The sequence below is a fragment of the Akebia trifoliata genome, chromosome 3 (assembly GCF_017979445.1).
Source record: "Akebia trifoliata isolate Shusen 1 chromosome 3, ASM1797944v1, whole genome shotgun sequence".
Lineage (NCBI taxonomy): Eukaryota > Viridiplantae > Streptophyta > Magnoliopsida > Ranunculales > Lardizabalaceae > Akebia > Akebia trifoliata.
This window is the reverse complement of record NC_141377.1, coordinates 26,236,726-26,259,774: the sequence shown is the minus strand read 5'-3', so window position 1 is coordinate 26,259,774 and position 23,049 is coordinate 26,236,726.

The window sequence follows — 23,049 nt, the reverse complement described above, 5'->3', positions numbered from 1 at the left end:
ACAGTCGTTTTCCAAGTTAGAAAATCATGACTCTTCTTGTAAATGTGTAATCTCCTATTTATTTGGTTTTAGGGTGGAATCCCTTTTAACCCTAGTTTATCAATGCCCAAAACAAAACAAAAAATTGAAAATCATCACCTTTACAAGATTTTGAACATTGAACCTACCCTTCTTTCCTTCAAGAAAACCTAACATTTGAATGACATTCAAACCCCATGTGAATGCCAAGTACATGCCAATGGAGTAAGTGAGCAATGCGAAAAGTGTGTAAAAATAAACAAGAAAATTTGTGAGTGCATTCATATGGGTGAATGTGAAACCCTAGATCAAATCACAAAAGCAATCAAAGATAAAATAAAATGCTCAAAGATTAGGTGAATCTATAGCGGTTTGGTAGTGCCTACGCCCGCTTACGAATGAAAGTGATTCCTAAATTGAGAAAGAAATTGCAACCTCAATTTATTCTAATACATCTCTCAAACCTTTCAAAAAATAAAACCCTAATTTCCCATGTAATTAGTCTTGCACTTTGTTAACCTTGCAATTATAAAATGAATACATACATATACATATATAAATTGTCTTGTGAAAAAACTCACGATACATCCCCCTAAAATGCAAAATCATATGGTTTGGACTTATATATCCCGGTAATGAATATTACTGTGGTAAAACCCGACTATTGGATTTCATTTTCCAAAAGTTGGGGTTGTATTTTTCATGAGTCAACAGATCCAAACCTATGTAACTTACCCCCCAAAACCACAATTTGATCTATATGTTTAAAATAACCCCAATCAAAGGTACACTAACTGAGTGGATCCTCTATAGTAATTTTTTCACTGCAATTCCGTGCACCGGATTTTGACGGTTGAAAGAGCACCACATCATAAAGACACAAAAATCTGTTTGTTAAAAATTGAAGTTCAGGAACCAGATCATTTTCAAAGCTTTTGATGATACTCAAATTTTTAGTTTTTTTTTTCAATCTGTTTTTCTATTTAGAATTTGACCAACAACATGATCATGACACGTTTGAGATGCTTTTCAACTTGGCAATCTCTCCCATTTAAAACCCACTACGGGGAACAACATGAAAGAGTACTACAGAGGATCCTCTCCTACTAACTGAAGCATCTTCCAATCCAATTAATTTCCTTTTTTAATTGCTCGAAATCGGATCTTCTGTACCACAACTATCATGCAGCACCATGTAGCACTCACTCCCTCCACTGATGAGAGAGAGCCATAGTATGAAAAACTAACATCACAACCATCTTGTAATCATGGCTTAGATCTAATTTATAAAAACAAATTCAAAAAAGAAGTTTTTGTTTTGCCAGATCCATGTCTTTAAAAATGAACGACTACTGAGGGTGCGATTCTACTGTAGTGCTGATGTGGCACTCTTTCAACTGTCCAAACATTGCTATAAGGTGGCTAAAGGATAGCTATGCTACAAATAAAGGATCCGCTTCCTAATTTTACTTGGAATGAAAGAAGAAAAATTTAACCCGAAAGACTGAAATGTGTGTGACTTGAGAAAGGGTGTCAGAGCTTAAGCATTTCGTTTTAGTTGATTCACTCATTTCTTGTCATAATTTGTCTCGAGTTCTTAATAAATATATTCCCACCAAAAATTCAGCTTTACAACATTGGCGCAATGTTGTAACATTCATAATTTTCTAAATTATTACATAATTTTAATCATTAAATCCATGGCACTTTATAATTGAAAAAAGGAAAAAAGAAAACAAAACAAAAAAAAGAACTTATCATCAATACTACATCATCCTCAAAACCCTTATCTTTAATTAAGATTAGGATCAAGAGTCGTGATAAATCGACTTAGGCATGTGGCATACTCAATTGAATTATCTGACGTGACAGGCTTCGAAATTGTAGATGTGCTCTTTTCAAGATATAGAATTGTACCTTTTTATGGGAACTATAGTTCTATATCCCGAGCAGAGCACATCAACTATTCCTAAGCTTGTCACATCTGATAAATTGATTGAGTTGCTATGTGCCTAAGTCAAATTATCTGCACTCTTAGAGTCAATTAAATGAAGAGAAATTTCTCAAAATGTGATCAACTTTTGACGAATTCTGATTGGGACTCACTATTCACTTTTCTCCTTTATCCAGGTTTGGGTGGAACAAACAATTATAACAAAAAGAAAAATTATTATTTATGATTATACTAATCTTAAAGCTGATTAATATAATATGTTCAGTGCTATCTATTAGGAGTCGATCAACAGGTTGGAGTGACCTCAAGCTGAACCTCATATCACACTTCTCGATGTGAAAGTAAATAGAAACCATACATTCTTTTTTACTTCGATGAAAAGCATATATGGCTCATACACCTTAACGTTAAGAAGTCAGATATGAGCTTTCAGCCTGAGGTCACTTCCGCATTATTTGTCCAGTATATATCATTTAACTCAGTAAAAGCATGTACTTTAGTGGTGTGTGTCGTGGCAGTTGTATCACAAAGCCGACAAGACAGATATTTGGCTATGGACAGTTAGAGATACTTCATAGGACTAGTGGATGAAAATGAAGGTCTTCAAAGGTGACGACATTCAACCATAATGATTGGCCTACTTGTCTCTTGAAAGAAAAGGAAAGGAAAGGTAATTTAAACATAACCGTCTATGTTTTGATCAATATTTGACATACATCCTTATAGGTTTTAAAACTTATAACACAACCCCATGTTTAACCACAAACAATAATAAATAAATAAAAAGTTGAGTAATAATCAAATTATGCAGAGAACAAGTGGTGGTCTCATGGAAAGCAGAGGTATGAGGTGAAGGGTTCTGGGGAAAAGTAAACAATAATTTTGCCAAGAGTGGATGGGGTCTCTCTAAATCACTCAAAGAAGAGGTATCATGAAAACTGGTCAGGGATGTATCATCAGTTTAAAAGCATAGGTGTCTCAAATATTTACCACAACACTAAAGGGGTATCTCTAAATCACTCAAAAAAGAAAGATTCCCTTATAGTGGTCAATTTGTGAAGGTCCCCGTGGACAAATATACCACCCCCAATTGATTAAAGTAGTCCTTCGTACCATTCCATTTCAGAGACATAAAACCACCTTTGATTACCGTAAAGTTACTACAGAACTCGTACTTCGTGCATCACGAGCTACAATAATTTAGGAGTTCGTGGGCTCAACTATCTAGATATTAATCTACGTCTTACAAGTTTGGAATAATTTAATTTTTCCTAGCGAAGTCATGATTTCAAATCTCATCCGAGACCAAGTGATTCATCTCGGTGTCATTCACTTACATGTCAATAATCAATGTGTCTGAAACTCCACAACATTTCGTTTGACAGATGAGATGACATGGGCGATATTTCTGAATATGTCGGTTGAGGAAAATAGACTTAATCGAGTCAATTGGGATAACGTAATTTATTCTTTTATTTTTTGATTGGTAAGCTGGGATTGTAGGGACTCTTGCCTTTATTTAATAAAAGTTCACAAATACAATACTAGATAGATTATCAATAATAATATTCATGAGCACTTGAGAAATAGAATTAATATCTTCAGCTACAAGAAAAAACCCTTCCATAAGCCCCTAGGCGTGCCAAAAAAAAAACCAGTCCTATAACGATTATACTATTATCATCAACTAGAGCCCAGTTAGAAAAACAAAACATCGTCTATTATCCCTTTCAATAAAACAAATTCCTGCCCCTAAAGAGGAAAATGAGCCATTAGAATTAATTTTAAAAATTCCCTTGGGTGGACGCGCCCAAAAGAAACTCGTTAAGTTCTTTCCTATGAACTTAATCGGAATTTCAACTTCTCAAGGATGTTTTACTTTGCTCGCCTAGCTCATTTTCGATTTCCACCCCTTAAAAAATTCCTCTTATATCCTCCCCAATCCTCTGAAGAATATAGAGATTTTGGGTTTCTGTACCCTTGAAAATGTGTCGATTTCCACAAGTGATAAATAAGGGGACAAAAGCTTAAGCCCAGTGTAGACACCTCAATTTGAACGATCTGATGTAGAAAAGTAAAAAATTGTAATTTTAAAATCAAAAGGGCTTAAAAGCCCAAGCCCTCAAAAAGGTAGCTCTTCATTTCAAATAAAAGCCCTAAGGCTTTAATGGACCTATGTGATCATCTAAAACCACCCTTTCCTAAAACCCATCAAATCGAATTCCAATTTCCATCGTCTAACCAATCCAAACCTAAAGTACAACCCACTTTCACTCAAATCCATCCTAAGTCCAAAACCCTAATTATGACCAAACCCAAGCCCAATGCTACTCTAAGAGCCCAATCAAAGTCCACACAACATCAAAATCTCATACTCACAAAAAAGAACACTTATTACCACCACAATCAACCTCACCATCATCATCATAATACATACACCATGCCATATGCCACCACTTTACCCCATGATTCTATTCTCAAATCACTCTACAAGTTGTTGCCATAGTCCCCATACCCCATTTCCTTAATCAATTCATGTAATCCAGTCATGCTCTTATTTTTGTCACATGTCATCACCATAGTCCACCTCTCAAAATATCATCTTCTACCATTTTATATTAATTAAATACTTAATCCAAAATCCACACCCCCCTAATTTAACCCATACTCTACCTAAGCATGTGGTGTCTAACCAACCCATTTGGATCATATCCTAAGTATGGGTCAAAGGATCCGATTAGAAGATCAGATTAATTTTTAGATTTTTCAGATCTGAGATTATATAAAGAGGAAATAGTGATGAGTTCTTGGTTGATCTCGTCCCCACCGTAAGGAATAGAATAAAAAATTCAACCTCGTAATACAGCAAGGTAATCAGCTCTGAATTGGATTCTATTTATCCATTTTCAATAGTTCTGAAGCTCGAAAAATTTGTAAATTAGTAAAGTCTTTATTAAATTTAAATTTAAATTCTAAATTTGATCAAGAAAGTTGTTATAATTGAAAGTTAGAGCTCTACAATGAGAAATCAAATTCAATTGACAAGACAATAAATCAATTTATTGCATAAAATTATTTTGATAAATAAAATGAAATTAGAGATATATAAATTGAGATTTGAAATACAAATTTGCAGTTAAATTTAAAATGGAGAAAAAAGAAAATAAGGTATACAGATCATGAGATGAAAATCCAACAAAGATGAGAATCTCCCACCAATTTTGAATAAATTCTTCATTTCTTTCATTGATGAACAGAATGCTTCAATTTTACAAAATTTTCTTCATGATTTCTTGAGAATTCTTTTTAGGTTTGGGAGAAGTTGTCTTAGATATGAGTTTACTCTTCTCTCCACTTTTATTTACATGTATTCTCAAAATCTTTCTCCCCCTTTTTCTCTCAGTCATCTCTATTTATAGTCATAAATGGGAAGAAGTTTACAAATTTTATCACCAACCCCAATTGAACAATATCCAAACAAACTATCTTCATGATCATTATTTATTTTTGTCTTATCTACTGTGCACTGAAAATCCTTATATTTACTAAAATTGCTTTATAACAGTTTTGCTTCTTACTGAACATCTTTAATTCCTTAAATCGTTGCATCTTTATTTTTTTTTTACTTTCCTCCAATCATTGACTTCTTAATAATATTATGTTATCTTTCTCTCTCACTAACAAAGTAACACTTAATTCTCGATGAATTTACATTAAATTACAAATGTGCCCATTTTAGGTATAACAATAAAGTCCCCTTGATGCTTGCCTGGTAGAGGAACTCAAAGACGAGCATCATAATAAATTATCTAAAGAAGAATCTTGTGATGCTTAATAGAGTAGCAAATCAGATCAAGAAAAATTATATGGAATAAAGTCAAGCACATGTCATGCATGTTGAGAGATACTTGCAACGACATATAAAAGGACAACAATAAAGAAACGCAACAGCCATTTTCACGAAGTACTTTGACAAAGAAAAAAGAACTCTCTCATTACCCAAACAATAGTGAAACAATCAGAAAAAAAGAAATCCAAGGGAAGAAAAAATCATAAAAGAACGATCACTATTGTTTGCACAAATCAATAATATAATAGGTACAAACACCAAATCGAAATAGTAATGTAGCTCTTCCAATACATTTTGTTTTCATCTTTATACTCGAAAAAACATCCCATTCATGTCGTTATTATTTCTTTTTCCAAAGTTTTGTAAAACCCATAGGATCTCAATAGAGAACAAATAATTGCATTGGTGTTTGAAAGAGAAATGATAACTAGAACCTAAAACCTAAATGACAGTGAATAACATAAAAACAAAGAATTATTTTAGACTGCAAGATAGAATACTAATATTGAACAATGAAATCAGGAATGAAAGATGAAATCAAAAGAGTGAGAAATGATAACATCCAAAGAAAATGATAATAATGAAAACCGTTTTGAATGAAGTAGTATATCCTTAATAAAATTACTTTGTATGAAGATGATAAAAGTGCTTTGAATAAAAGAGTAACATCCCTAAAAGAGACAAAAAAGTGTTTTGAATAAAATAGTAACCACTCTCGAAGCGATATCATATTAATTGAATGATGAAAATAAAAATTATTTTCAATAGAATGATATGAAATCTTTTAGAGCGAAAGAATGGTGTAGACACCCCATTTTTTCCTAGGCCGATCCCTAGAGCACAAAAAATCTTTCAAAAAAGGGTTTGACTTAAGGAAATTTTCTAGAGGGTTCAAAAATCCCATTTTCAAGCAACCACAAGATCTAAAAGCCAGTTTTAAAAAATTCATATTTAAGCTTGGGCATACCCCACCCTTGGCCAAGCTTAAGTTTAAGCCTGGTCATACTTTAACCTTGGCCAAGCTTAATTTTTTGCTTGGCCAAGGGTTACCCATGGCCAAAAGCAATTTTTGCTTGATCCGAGGGTGACCCACGGTCAAACATAAATTCCGATCAAGCCTTGGGCTACCTAGGGCCAATTCTGTCACTAACCCATATGTGTTTGGTTAGGGATAATTACCCTTTAACCCACTTCTTAATGAATTTTTCCCCAAGAAAGCCCCTTTATTTTACTTTTTTGCCCATCCTTTAATTTTTCAATAAATCCACCATTATGGTCTTATTGTAATTTTCATATTCTTAAATTCTATCCCGTGGTCAAAACTGAGAAAATAAAGGACTCCATTAGAAATTTTAGAGCCCATCCTGATGATGAATTTTTCCAAACTTGAGAAAGATTCAATGATTTATTGTCAAGTGCCCACACCATGGCATTGACAAAGCACAGTTGGTGCAAATTTTTATAGAGGATTAACAATGAATCAATGTACGTTAGTCAAGTCAATGCATAAAGGTCAATTCATAGCCAGATTCCCGATCAAGCGTTCGATTTCCTCTTAAAATTAGTCGAGAGTGTTCAAAATTGGAATACTAATCAGGAAGAGTTTGATAGAGACAATTTAGTTAGGAAGACAGGTATGTATGAGATGAAGGCAGACCCTGATCTCAAAAATGTCATGTCTAGTCTAGTGAGTGGGATGAATAATCTTACGAAGAAGTTAGATGCTTTTACCATCTCAACATCCAAACCTCACCTAGATCCTTGTACAGTATCCCAAGTGACTGTCGAACCAAGTTCTTTGTGCGTCATATGCGACGGGAACAACCATTTGATCGAGTATTGTCTCAATCTGCCTCAAATCAAAGTTGAACAAGCAAATGCAATTAATGACTATAGACTCTAAACTCTTTTAGCCAAACATATCACCCAGATAATAAGTTTCATCCTAATTTCTCGTATAGACAAAATAAACATATTCAATCTAGTGGTCCATCAAGTTACAATAGGAGTTTTCCTAGGCAATCTGGTTCTTCCACAAACCAAGTCATTGTTCCTCAAGTCCCTTATCAACCCCAACAATCTACAGATTGTAGAGCTATCATACCAGATCCCATGATCAATTACCATCAGCATGTCTAACAACAATCGTCCTTAGAATCTATGATTGTCGAGTTGATGAGGCAGCAACAACAGATCATCCAAACTCAACAGCAAACCCATTAAAATTAAACTCAGATTAACCAGGTCACTGCGCAATCCATAGCTAAGATGAAAGTTTAGTTGGGGTAGTTAGCTCTCTCCTTAAGTGAGAGAGAGAAAGGTTAATTTTCTAGTCAAACTATCCCTAACCCTAGAGGTCAACCTTTGATTCCAAACGGATAAAAAGGTTAATACGAAGTAGGAATCCATTCTAAAGCTCTACAAGACTCAGTCCAGGCTATCCACACCTTGCATTCGGGAAAGAAGGTGGACAACAAGGTCCAACCTATTGACAAGGGAGAAAAAATCCTAGAAAAAAAAAGTTCAAAAAGAAGTCATAGAGTCTCCAAAAGAAAATGAGAAAGATTTGAAAAATCCTGCCATCATTTTGTCAATTCCAAAAGCTCCATTTTTCCATCGCCTTAGAGATTCTAAAAAAGGTAAGCAGTTTGAGGGTGTCTTAGAAGTCTTCCAAAATATGCATATCAATATCCTATTCCTAGATGCCATTAAGCAGATACCTTCTTATGTGAAATTCCTAAAGGATTTCATTACAGCTAAAAGGAAAATACCATTTCCTCGAGAAATCATCATGGCAGCCCAAGCTTCGTCGCTCATCCAACAAATGATTGCACCAAAATTTAAGGATCCTAGATGTCCAAAAATTTTCATTCACATTGAAAATCAAGTGATCGAAAAATATCTCTTAGACTTAGGGGCCAAAATGAATTTTTTACCATATTTGGTTTATAAATAATTAAGTTTAGGAGTTTTGAAACCCATTGATATCACGTTGAGTCTAGCCAATAGGTCCATAAAAATTTCAAAGGGTATAGTTGAGGATGTGATAGTTAAAGTCGAAGATTTATATTTTCCTATTGACTTTGTTGTCTTAGACACAGAGCCAGTCATCAATTCGAACAGTCATATTCTTATCATCTTAGGACGTCCATTCTTAATCACGTCTGACGCAGTCATTCGTTATAGAAATGGGATTGTGACTTTAGCATTTGGGGATATAAAAGTGAAACTGAACGTTTTCCACAATTTTCAAAGAATTGATATAAATAATGGTATAGAGGAAGTGAACATGATAGATACAATAATCAATCAAACGTATCAAGAGTTAGGGTACTCTGATCCCCTAACGAAATGTTTGGCTCACTTTGGCCTTGACTTGGACATAGAAGAGTCTATAAGTGAAGTCAATGCTTTACTTGAATTCGTTCCACTCTTAGATTCTGTGTGGTGGCACGTAAAAGTTGAAAGTCTTCCTATACGCACATCTAATCTTGTTCCTTCCCATGTCGAGCCTCCAAAATTAGAACTCAAGTTACTTCTAGAGACCTTGAGATATGCATTTCTTGGCAATAATTAAACCTTACCTGTGATTATTTCTTCTCACTTCAATGAATTTTAAGAGGAAAAGTTATTAAGAATATTAAGAGAATATCAAGAAGCTATTGGTTGGAGCATTAGTGACATCAAGGAAATTAGTCCATCTGTGGTGATACACCATATTCTTTTAGAGGATTTCGCTAAGCCTTCCTTAGAATTTCAGAGACGGCTAAATCCTATCATGAAAAACGTGATTCGGATAGAAGTGATGAAATTGCTAGATGCGGGTATTATCTATCTTATCTCTAATAGTCGTTGGGTGAGTCTTATACAAGTAGTTTCTAAGAAGTCTGGTATCGCTGTGGTAGTGAACCAAGACAACGAATTAATCCCCACTCGAGTCCAAAATGGATGGAGAGTGTGTATTGACTATAGGAAACTGAACTCGATGACTCCTAAGGATCATTTCCTCTTACCTTTCATTGATCAAATGTTAGAGCCTATAGCAGGACATTCTTACTATTATTTTTTAGATGGTTATTTCGGGTACAATTAGATACCCATTGCTCTAGTCGATCAAGAGAAAATAACTTTTACCAGTCCTTTCGGAACTTTCACGTATCGTCACATGCCTTTTGGATTGTGCAATGTACCCGCTACTTTTCAACGGTGCATGATGAGTATATTTTTTGACATGCTAGAAAAATATCTCGAAGTGTTCATGGACGATTTTTCAGTTTTCAGACCAAGTGTTAAGAAATGTCTCCATCACCTGACTTTGATTCTTGTACGTTGTAAAGAGGTCAATCTAGTCCTTAATTGGGAAAAATGTCATTTCATGTAACATTAGGAATTGCGCTAGGGCACATTGTTTCTACTAAGGGGATTGAGGTAGATTAGGCGAAGGTAAGTTTAATTGAAAAATTACCACCTCCTAGAACTGTGAAAGAAATTAGGTCATTCCTATACCATGCGGGTTTCTATCAAAGATTCATTAAAGATTTTAGAAAAATCTCGAAGCCTTTATGTGATCTATTGGGAAAGGATGATCATTTTGACTTTTCAGAGTCATGTGTCTCTACATTCAACAAGTTTAAGTTCGAGTTAACTTCGCCACACATTGTTCAACCTCCAAATTTGAGCATTCCGTTCGAAGTAATGTGCGAGACTTCAGATTATGCAATAGGCGCTGTTTTGGGTCAACGAATCAAAAAATAACCTCATGTTATCCAATATGCTAGTAAAACCCTTAATGATGCTCAGTTTAACTACTCTACAACAGAAAAGGTGAAAGCGCCCTCGATCCGCGGGGTGCGCGGATCCACTTTTGACCCTTGAGGTTTGGGAGTCGCCACCTAGTTGTTAAGGTCTAGGAACCAAACTGACTATAAAAAAGACAAACTAATCTACGAAAGAAAAAAAAGGGTCCGGGAATCACGTTACGGGGTTGGAAGGTGTTAGGCACCAACCTCGCCCGGTCAAAGCCGGTCTCTACTAATTTCCCAAATAAATTACATTGCTAAAAAACCTACATAATAATAAAAAAAATATACCTTTCCGATAGCAAAGACTTTGTTCCCTCAGATCCGACAAAAGTTGCTCCTTGTACCGTACTTCTTTGCTTCATTCTGTTTCTGGATTTGATTTTCGATCTCCGAGGCAAGGTATCTCTTTTTTCTTGGATCTGAATTCTTCAAGTTTATTGTCGATTTTAGGATGTTTTTGGAAGACTTTTAGGTGTTCTTTAGGCTAAAATCAAATGAGGGATTTTAGGTAAGGAGTTGGGGCTCCAAAACTAGGGTTTATGGGAGGTTAGGGGGATTTTTAGACCTACTTCTCTTAGGGTTTTTGATTTGATACGAAAATAGGGTGTGAACACCTCTATTTATAGATTTTTTTAGGGGTTGATTTTGATAGAGTTAGTATTTAATTAGAGTTGTGTTTTAGTTAGAATTGTTTTAGGTAAAATTGTGTTTTAATTAGAATTGTTTTATGTAGAATTGTTTTTTAGTTAGAACTCTATTAGATAGAGTTATTATTTAATTAGAACTCTATTATGACTTTTGGTCTTATTTGATTGACTTTTAATATTTTGACTTTAGTCTTAATTGATTGACTTTTAATATTTTGACTTTAGTCTTAATTGATTGATTTTAATTTTGACTTCAGCCTTGCTTGATTGACTTTAATACCTTGACTTCAGTCTTGCTTGATTGACTTTAATTTTTGGAGAACCCCCTTTATTATATCTTTAATTCTTTGGACCCCCAAATGGAGCGGTCCTTAAAGAAATATCTCACGAACTCTCAACAATTTTACTTGAAAGTCCGATTGATCGATTTTTTTAATTCAAAATTTTAAATTAATTTCATTAATGTTTCACTTTAATTATTTAATATTTTATTTATTAATTTTAAAATTTTTAATTATGAAAATTGTGAAATTACCGTTTTTCCCCTAGAGAGGACTTTTTGCGTTTTAAGTCGATTTTTTATGTTCTAGGATGTTTTAGAATCGATTTTTCATAAGGAACTCAATGGAAATATTAGTTTGTGTCATTTATAAAAAATTTTGTGTGAAATGGTCATGAACTTTATGAGGGGCATTTTCATAATTTTGTCGAATTCTGTGAAAATTGGTGAAATGATTTATTTGGTTTCGATTTGTTGTTTTATGTGTTTGAGAGAGTTTTTCTAAGCGTAACGTAGACTCTAGGGTTGTTTTGAGGTTAGGGGTATTTTGGTAATTTGGTCAATTTTTATTGATTTTTATCGTGAAACTTCTTTTTGGTCTGCAAGATGATGATTTCTATGTTTCTGGGGTCGTATTTTCCTAGCGTAGCGTGGTTTCTAAGGTTTTATCAATTCGAGATACCTCATCCGGATTTCTGAAACATTTCTAATAACAAAATAAAACAATGGAAATAACATCCATCATTGGAAATCATTGTGATCGGGTTGACGAGTTGATTAATCAGGCGAGTGCAAAAATGGGGTGTCTACAGATGCCCCTCTTTCGCAGAGGGTTGAAACAAACTAGATAGCAAATCTATTTTGGTAGATAGTGCGATATCCGAATGCTAAAGCTAGTGACAGTTCATTTTGCAGCCTGATTTAACAATTCGTCGCGGTGTTCGGATCCTTTAGGGTAAAGCTCTCCCCGAATTAAAAAATTGTCAAGTCCTTGAGGGCAAACTCTCACCGACAGTGTTAGATCCTTGAATTTTAAAGAATTCTCCCTGACTAAAAAGTGCAAATGTACAAGTGTGTGCACTGTGTGAAACTGAGTAAAATCTGAACATAAACTGAGCATAAACTGGGCATATCTGAGCATAATTCCGAGAAAACCCTCGGCGGTAACTGAGCAAAATCCAAGATAACCCTTGGCGGCATCTGAGCAAAATCTAAGATAACCCTTGGCGAAAGCTGAACAAAATCCAAGATAACTCTTGGCAGTAACTGAGCAAAATGCAAGATAACCTTTGGCGGCATCTGAGCAAAATCCAAGATAATCCTTGGCGGAAACTGAGCATAATCCAAGATAACCCTTGGCGGCATATGAACAAAATCCAAGATAACCCTTGGCGGAAACTGAGCAAAATCCAAGATAACCCTTGGCGACAACTGAGCAAAATCCAAGATAACCCTTGGAGGTAACTGAGCAAAATCCAAGATAACCCTTGGCGGCATCTGAGCAAAATCCAAGATAACTCTTGGCGGCAACTGAGCAAAATCCAAGTTAACCCTTGGCGGCAACTGAGCAAAATCCAAGATAACCTTTGGCGGTAACTGAGCAAAATCCAAGATAAACCTTGGCGGCATCTGAGCAAAATCCAAGATAACTCTTGGCGGCAACTGAGCAAAATCCAAGATAACCCTTGGCGGCAACTGAGCAAAATCCAAGTTAACCCTTGGCGGCAACTGAGCAAAATCTAAGATAACCCTTGGCGGTAACTGAGCAAAATTGGTAGAGGAAGGAAGGAATTTTGGGAAAGAATGAATGAATCTGGAGAAGACTAATTGGAATGAATCGGAGAATGAATAAATCTGAAAGATAATGCATCTGGAAGAGAAATGATCGAATCTAAGAATGATTCGATCTGAAAAAGAATCTGGAGAACGAAAGAATTCCATATCTGCTATGTGAGATCCAAAATACTTTTGTTTGAACCTCAAGGATTTATCAAAAAGTTTTATGAATTTAAAACCTAAGTTTTTACTTCTTTTGAACCTCAAGAGTTTTTCGAAAAACTGTTATCAAGAAGGTAACATTAAGTTTGGGGTTCTCATTATCTTTTAGGATTAACAAAAAAAATGTCCCTAGTGTAAGGGGGAAAAGAAGAAAGAAAATGCCCCTTGTATGAAAGTTTAAAATAATTGATTACCACAAGCGCAATAAAGACTCAACTTTTAATTTTTATTAATTTTATTGAAGGTTTTGAGTCAGGCTCAAGAGTACAAAATTATTTCCTTTCGAGACTCATCATAGAATTCACCCTTATCTCCTTTGGTTCACTTGGGGGAGTAAACATTTTCAGATTGGTTGTAGATAAGATACTTGTGGCTTCTGAGTCTATGTCTGGTTTAAGTTAAGTATTGAACTTGGTTATTCGGACTTCTGATGTTTTAGCTTGGACCGCTCTCAGCTTGGGATTTTATTCTATTTTTATTTGTTGCTCTAACTTTTGTCTAGATCGCCTTTTCAGGTTTTCAATCTAGCGAGCTTGCTCTAGCTTTTGCCTAGATCGTCTTTTCAGGTTTTCGATCTAGCGATCTCTTTTTTTTTTCTTGGCTCTAATTGTTGTCAAAGTTGTCCTTTCAGATTTTCAACCTTGCGAGCTTGCCTTAATTTTTGCCTAAATCTCCCTTTTCGAGTTTTCAACTTAGCAGGCTTTATCATTTCTTATCTTCTTTTTCTCCTTTGAACTTCTAAAGTTATTGTCTGATCATGCTTTGCCATCTTCCTTGACTTTTCACACGGTACTTAGGAGGACTTTCATGGGTAGGCTTAGGACTGGGTATAAAAAGAAAGGGATTTTGAGGCTCAAAAACCCAAATGCCCCTTGTGTGGCGTTATTTCTTTTTCTTTCAATTTTTTTCCCCATTTTGAATGATATTTCTTTTCTTTTGAATTTTTTCTTGATTTTTTTTTATTGTGTGGGAAATATATTTTTTTATTTTGATGTGGTCGGGCCTGAAGTAACTTCTCAGGTTGCCTACGTACCCCAGAATTTTGGGATCAGACCAAAACGTAGTTCGAATTTTCCCTCCCTTAGGTTAGGTAGTCGGGCTGAGAAAGAAAAAGGCATCATTTTTATTTTTTTTTTGAAAAGGCAGCAAAGGGCAAAAAAAAGAGATAATGAACTAGGTAGTAGGAAAATTGATTCGGCCAAAGATGGCCTCCTTAAATGTAGTACCATTTGATCCGATCAAGGTTGGTTGACTCTGGTAATTCGATTCCATCATGATCTTGAAGTTTAACAGTTTTTCCAGATAATATTTCCTTCATGATTGAATCTCTCCAATTGAGTTCAAACTTTCTATGATCGAGGAAGAGTACTCAAAATTTTTTTGGGTAGTCTAATGCTTAGATCCTTGACTTATAAGTGATGAACTTTGACTTTCTTGTCAAACATGCGAGTGACTCCTCTCCATTGAGACCCAATCTGTTTCTAACAATTAACTTCCATCAAGACCTAGAGATACAGGATTTTCCCTTTTAACCGGTAAGATTGGTTCCATATCATACTAGAGTGACTTTAGTAGAAGACTATATTGAAGTGTAATATGTCCATAATGCGAATGGTAACTTCTCTGGCCAATCCCGATGTGATGTGTGATTAACACATTTTCACGATGATTTTCTTGAGATTTTTACTGGCTGATTCAACTATTCCATCAATTTTAAAATTACAGCACTGATACATTTTATAATCCCTCCTCTGACTATGTCAGTCAATTCTGGTTTGTATATGTGGTGTTCTCACAGGATGGGTATATATTTCATGTTGAACAACACTCCAAATTTAACCGACATATCCTCATAGGACCATGTAAGCAAGTCTTTTGAAATTTCTGAGAAAATTCATTATCCCCTTGTGTTCCTCTAGAAATAGGATGGTTTCTATTTGAATTTCTTTAAGAATTTATTTCTGTTCCGAGGTCAATGACCTTTGCTTTCTTAAGTCAGACTCTTATCTTCTTGCTCAGAAGAAAAATCTATCCTTGAAGCCAGATTAGTAGTTAATCTGTTAATGCACTCGAGTTATTCAAAAATTTCCTTTATCCAATCAAATTCAGAAGGGGCGATAGACACCTCTATAGACTCGACGAACTAACTTGACTCAATAGGAAAGAATAGACTCAATCTAAGGAAGATATGACCTTGCTGGAAAAAAGGACTCGAGCTGTAGACACCCCATTTTTGCATTCTCCTGATTAATCAACTCGTCAACCCGATCGCAAAGGTTCCCAATGATGGATGTTTATTCCAATGCTTCATTTTGTTACTAGAAATGTTTCAGAAATTCAGATGAGGTATCTCGAACTGACAAAACTTAGAAATCACGCTATGCTAGGTAAATACGACCCCAGAAACATAGAAATCATCATCTTGCAAACCAAAAAGAAGCTTCACGATAAAAATCACTAAAAATGACCAAATTACCAAAATACCCCTAACATCAAAACAACCCTAGAGCCTACATTACACTTAGAAAAATCCATTCAAACACATAAAACAACAAATCAAAACCAAATAAATCATTTCACCAATTTTCACAAAATTTGACAAAATTACGAAAATACCCCTCATAAAATTCACGATCATTTCACACAAAAAATTTCATAAATGATAAAAACAAACTTTTTCATTAAATTCCTTACGAGAAACTGATTCCAAAACATCCTGGAACATTGAAAAATGACTTAAAACGTAAAAAATCATCTCCGAGGGTAAAACGGTAATTTCACAATTTTAATAATTAAAAATTTCAAAATTAATAAATAAATCATTAAATAATGTAAAGTGAAACATTAATAAAATTAATTATAAAATTTAAACAAAAAAATTGATCAATCAGGCTTTCAAGAAAAATTGTTGATGGTTCGCAAGATATTTCTTTAAGGACCCCTCCATTTGGGGGTCCAAAGAATCAAAGATATAATAGAGGGGGGTTCTCCAAAAATTTAAAGTCAATCAAGCAAGACTAAAGTCAAGATATTAAAGTCAATCAAATAAGGCTAAAGTCAAAATTAAAGTCAATTAAGTAAGACTAGAGTCAAGTATTAAAGTCAATCTCATAAGACTAAGGTCAAAACCCTAAATCAAAACCCTAATCTAAAATAATCATGTCAATCTCATAAGACTAAGGTCAAAACCCTAAATCAAAACCCTAATCTAAACTAATCAAGTCAATCTCATAAGACTAAAGTCAAAACCCTAAAACCCTAAAGACTAAGTCAAAACCCTAATTGAAACCCTAAAAGAAACCCTAATCAAACCCTAATACTTCTAAAAACTTTATAAATAGGAGCCTCCACACCCTATTTTCATATCAAAGAAAAAATCCTAGAAAAAGTAGGTGAAGAAGCCTCCACAACCTCTCCAAAACCCTAATTTTGGAGCCCCAACTCCTTCCCTAACACCCCTACTCCGATTTTAGCCTAAAAAACACCTAAAAACCTCTCAAAAACATCTCAAAAATCCACAACAAATTCGAAGCACCTAGATCCAAGAAGGAGATACCTTACCTCGGAGATCAGAAATCAGATCCGGAGATAGAACGAAGTGAGGAATACGGTACAAGGAACCGTTTTCACCAGATCTGAGGGAATATCACTTTTGCAGATCGAAGGTAAGATTTTTCATTATTTTTTAATCTAGGTTTGTCATTAGCGATGTAGATTTATTTGGGATAAGTAGAGACCGGCAATGGCCGGGCGGGGTTGGTGCCTAACACCTTCCAACCTCGTAACATGATCCCCGGATTCAAATTTTTTATAGTAAATTAGTTCATTATCCGTTTTAGAGTCAGTTTTGTTCCTAGACCATAATAACTAGGTGGCGACTCCCAAACCTCAATGGTCAAAAGCGGATCCGCGCACCCCGCGGATCGAGAGCGCTTTCAGTGGCGACTCCACTGGGGACTATTGAGGATCAAACTTGAAAAATCCCAAGTATGGGAGCATTGCCAAGATGACCTAATTTTTTTTTTATTTAGTTGGATTTATTTTATTTATTTTTTCTGTTTCTTTATTTTTTTTGTCTTGATTGTAGATGATTTTGGGTATTGCATATTTTTTTCCAATTAAGGATTACTTTTTGATGACCCCTAAATAATGAAAGATTCAAATTGACATATGAAAATGATGGAATGATGAATGTTGGGACAGTAATGTAAAACATTTTTAAAAAATATTCTAGTGAGAATTAAGTCTGGGAACCTACTAATAAAACGTAGATCTCATTGAGTAGATTAATTTAGAACTTGAGTTCACTCAATTTCGTTATCGGAAGCCTTAGATATCATCGATGCAAGTTCAATCTGTAAATCTGGAATTGTTGTTGAATGGAAGTTGGGACAGCAATGTTAAAACTTTTTTACAAAATATTCTAGTGAGAATTAAGTCTGGGAACCTATTAATAAAACGTAACTCTCATCGAGTAGATTAATTTAAAATCTGAGTTCACTCAATTTCATTATCGGAAGCCTTAGATATCAACGATGCAAGTTCAATCTATAAATCTGGAATTGTTGCTGAATGAAGTTTGGGACAGCAATGTTAAAACGTTTTCACAGAATATTCTAGTGAGACTTAAGTCTGGGAACCTCTTAGTAAAACGTAGATCTCATCGAGTAGATTAATTTAGAACCTGAGTTCACTCGATTTCGTTATCAGAAGCCTTAGATATCATCATTGCAAGTTCAATCTGTAAATCTGGAATTGTTTCTGAATGAAGGTTGGGACAGCAACGTTAAAACGTTTTTACAGAACATTCTGGTGAGAATTAAGTCTAGGCACCTTTAATAAAATGTAGATCTCATCGAGTATATTAATTTAGAACTTGAGTTCACTCGATTTCGTTATCGGGAACCTTAGATATCATCGATGTAAGTTCGGATTATATTTTCCAAATTCACAGAAAATCCAAATTTATCTAATGTTAGCACAATTAATGTTCTTGAGAGTGAGCTCATCTCAACCATTGTCATTCTATCATCAATGTAACATCTATTGGAATCTCGATTTATTTTGGATCACCCAAAAGTAACCCTTGATTAGACCATAGACAACAAATTTGTGGGCCTTTTTAATGGTGGATCAGATTAATTATTATTTGTGTTATATGCCCATATAATGTGCCATGATCTCTACAGATATATTTGTGATGTGTTTACTTTCACCTTAATTTCGATGTGATGGGTTTTGTATTATTTTCTTAATCAATATTCATTTTATATCCATATGTGATGACATAATCTGACCCATGGGCCCATTTGTTTGAAAAAACCCCAGGCACACCCCACCCTGTTTTGCACAGACCACATGCACGTTTACTGCTTTACTCACTTACACGTCCCATTTAGCCAACGTGGCACTAGTGCGTGGCCCGGTCTCTTCGGAGATGCGACGTCATTCATGAAACCCACAACTCCAGTCACGTACCTTAGGGTATATCAAACTGGGGCATCAATACCGTCTGATCAGGTGATTCTAAGAAGTATATTGATGCACCCAAGCTGGAGCGACTTGAGCCTTTGACCTATTGTAAGCCACATAGTCACATGTCCCGATTGCCAACGTAGTACTAGTACGTGGTCGGTCCCCTCGTGGGATGCCAAACCATTTATGAAAGCTACAACTCTTGACTCGTACCCGTAGGTATAAAAGATAATCTAAGTATATCAATTGCACTTCTTGGTCAAAACCGGTGTCTAAGCAAGATCTTGCCCCGCTGTACCCTACTGTACGAGGGGGATAGACTACGTCTATTCTAGACGAGAGGTATTTAAGTGGGCCCTTGCTCAACATTGTACGCCACCTCTCAACTGGAGATCAAACTGGCTGTTTTTGGCTTCAAAGAAGTGAATTGAGGTTTTAGATTATCACCTATACAGTATATCAAACCAAGTCACCACGTACCAAAAGGTATATAGGTGTGCTTGGGCAAGGGTGGCCAGATAAAAATGCATCGCACGTAGTAAGCTTAGAGTCTAGAAACTTTCCCTATAGGTCATGACTCGAACTTATCGTGGGTATTCCCGGGTTGTTTATTGAATGAATGCATGTTGCTTGATGAATGTATGTGAGTGATGTGAATGGTGAGATCAGAGTGCATGATTGTCCTCAAGGATCAAAATTTTATTTTTGAAAATTAAAATGGGTGCACCAACCCAATAAAGAACCCATTCTTTTACAATAATGACCCAGTCCATCCCGATCCAACAATCATGATGGACCGAGTCATTTAAATTGAAAATGGAAATCAAATTTTCAAAAGAAGACAAATAATTTACAGAAGGAAACTATTTTTCAGAAAAGATTGTTTTCCAAAAGAAATGTTCTCTAGAAGAAATGTTTTCCAAAAAAAAATATTTTTCAGAAAATATTTTCCATAAGAACAAGATTTTTCAAAAGAAAATTGATCTTTTACATGGACCTTGGAAGAGTACTAAAGTACCCTTTTGTGTCATACCAGGATGTTAGCCTCCGGCGATAACCCAATCGATCAATTAGTCAAAACAACCGTCGTAGGGATGCACCCTATAGAGAAGATCAATTTTGGGAGATTCATGTTGAGGAGTGCTCTTTACTTCCATGAGTTTGAGATAGACTAGAACCTCTTACATGCTATGGCTAAGTGATGGAACCCCTATCTTCACATATTCCATATGGGGTATATGCATTTATGCCCTACTCACGAGGATTATTTCGGCATCATGAGGATATCCACTTCAGGACCTCTAGTCAGGCCCTCATTGAAGACCGGATATTCTGGTGAATTCGCCATAGGACTAAACATTTCCAAGGAAGAAGCCAAGGTCTTAGTCAATGACGGGAAATTGAACTTAGTACCTTTACTGGGCCCGTATCGCTCCCGCAGTCACCCTATCAATGTAAAACCCGAAGCCCGGCGAGCCACTAGGGATTATTGATTATGCTTAGGAATCCTAGCCCAATACATACTGACCCGCAATAGTGATGGCCAAACTATCCCTGAATCCTTCATAGATATAGCCTCTCAACTCTCAAGGAAAGCCAACCCAATACCTTTCATCCTAGCTGAAACCTTCTCAGAGTTAGATGCCATAAAAAATGGTGAGCGGGAAAGCTTCAAGGGAAGCCCCTACTTACTCTATATGTGGTTTTGTGACCATCTCAAAGTCGTAGAGGTTCCTTCAAACCTCGAATATGGGCCAGAACATTTTTCCAAGAGAAACCTGTTAGTACGTCACAACTCAGTCAAAGCTTGGAGCAAATGGTTAGACTCTCGCCTCACCTGTCATATTAATTTTAGGTGCCCTTGGTGGATGACTGATCCCCCTGTTCTAGGAACCAAAGGATCCTACTATGTCCGTCTGATTGGTTTAGAAGAAACATCTTTTTACTATCCTAATCTGATCCCAGAACAGTACGATGTCCTACAGAATTATCCTTACCTCAGCACAAAGTTTTCTTTTCCCCCGAGCTTTTGATTGAAAAGTTAGTACACCTCATTGAGAAAGCTTGGAACAAGCGCACCTAAGGGTATCCAGACGGACTAGCAGAATTCAAAGAGCCAGTTGTTAGAGCCAAGAGGGTCAAGCTTGACAGCAATCCTGATGACCATCAAGACAAAGCCAAGCGTCTATTTAAAAATAGTTCAAATCAAATTTGTTGAAAGATGTTTTAATAAGAACATATTGTTTGTCAATCATTTTCAATAAAACTATCTTTCTTTTTGAATAAATATCTCCTTTTTAAATAATCATTGAAGGGATGAATTGTTTAATGGATTGGTGCACAAAATTCAATAAAATCTCAGGGTTCATTTAAAATGTTATCAAGGGGGTGACACTGAAATTGGTTAAATTCACCTTCAAAGAGGTTTAAGGGTTATCATTGTGTCTAAGCTCAATCGTCCATCGTCTAGCTAGGGTTGTAAATCCGGTCAGTTAGAGTAAATGTCAATATCAAGTCAACAGTCAGAAATGACCTCAAAATTTCTCAACATCGTCCAGTTGTTCTTTGAAGATCATAGTACTTCAATCCTATCGGTTATAAGCAATATCTCAGTCCTCAGTCCTAATCAAACTCGTGTAGGTACTTGTCTTGAGTTTTCATGAGTCATTTGGGTTAGCTCGAGTCCCTTTTCCAATAAGGTCATGTCTTCCTTAGATTGAGTCTACTCTTTCCTATTAAGTCAAGTTAGTTCATTGAGTCTATAGAGGTGTCTGTTTCCCCATCTGAAATTGATCGGATAAAGAAAATTTTTGAATACCTCGAGCGCATTAACGAATTAACTAATAATTTGATAGATTTCATTTCTGAACAAAAAGATAAGAGTCGGGCTCAACCTTTAATCGAGAAAGGAAAAGTCTTTGACCTCGAAACAAAAAATAATTCCTAAAGAGATTCAAATAGAAATCATCTTATCCCTAAAGGAACACGAGGGGATAATGAATTTACTCAAAAATTTCAAAAGACTTGTTCGTGTGATCATATGAGGGTATGTTAGGTACAAGCTTGAGTGTTGTTCAACACGGAATAGATACTCGTCTATATCGATGGAATCAAAGAAGATGTTATAAAATGTATCAGCACTATCCTTACTACATCTTGAGTTTCAAATCACATATTATCAGTCGATATGGGGGTACCTTTTGAACTGATCTCTGATAATGGGTCGTACTTCAAAGCATAAATCATTACTCTATGTTTAAAGTTGAAGATCCGGAAGCACAAATCATCCCCCTACCGTCCTCAGATCAATGGAACGGTTGAAGCAGTTAGTAAGAGTCTCAAGACTATCATCAGGAAAATGTGTCAATTACATCGAGATTGGTCAGAAAAATTATCATTCACGCTATGGACATATCGAACTTCAATTCGATCCTTTACTGGAGCTACTCTCCATTCCTTAGTGTATGGCATGGAAGCAGTCTTGCCAGTTGAAATGGAAATTTCGTCTCTCAAGGTCTTGTTGAAAAATCATTTGCTAGAAACAGATTGGGTTCGTCAGCAGTATGAAGAATTAAACTTGATCGAAGAAAACGAGTTAAAGCCCTGTACCATGTGCAAGCTTATCTAAGAAGAGTCACCCGTGCATTTGACAAAAAGGTCAAAGCTCATCATTTACAGGTCAAGGATTTAACTATCAGACTTCAAAGAAAATTGAACACTCCTCCTCGACTATAGGAGAAAGTCTGAACCCAATTGGAGAAATTCATTCATTAAGAAAATACTGTCTGAAAAAGTCGTCAGACTTCAAGAAGTGAACTACTAGAGTCAACCAACCTTGACTGAATCAAATGGTACTACATTTAAGTAGGCCATCTTTGGCCGAATTAATTTTCCTGCTACCCAATTCATTATCTCCTTTCTCAGCCCTTTGCAGTCTTTTAAAAAAAATGATGCCTTTTTCTTTCTCAGCCCGATCACCTAACCTAGGGGAGGGAAAATTTGAACTACGTTTTGGTCTGATCCCA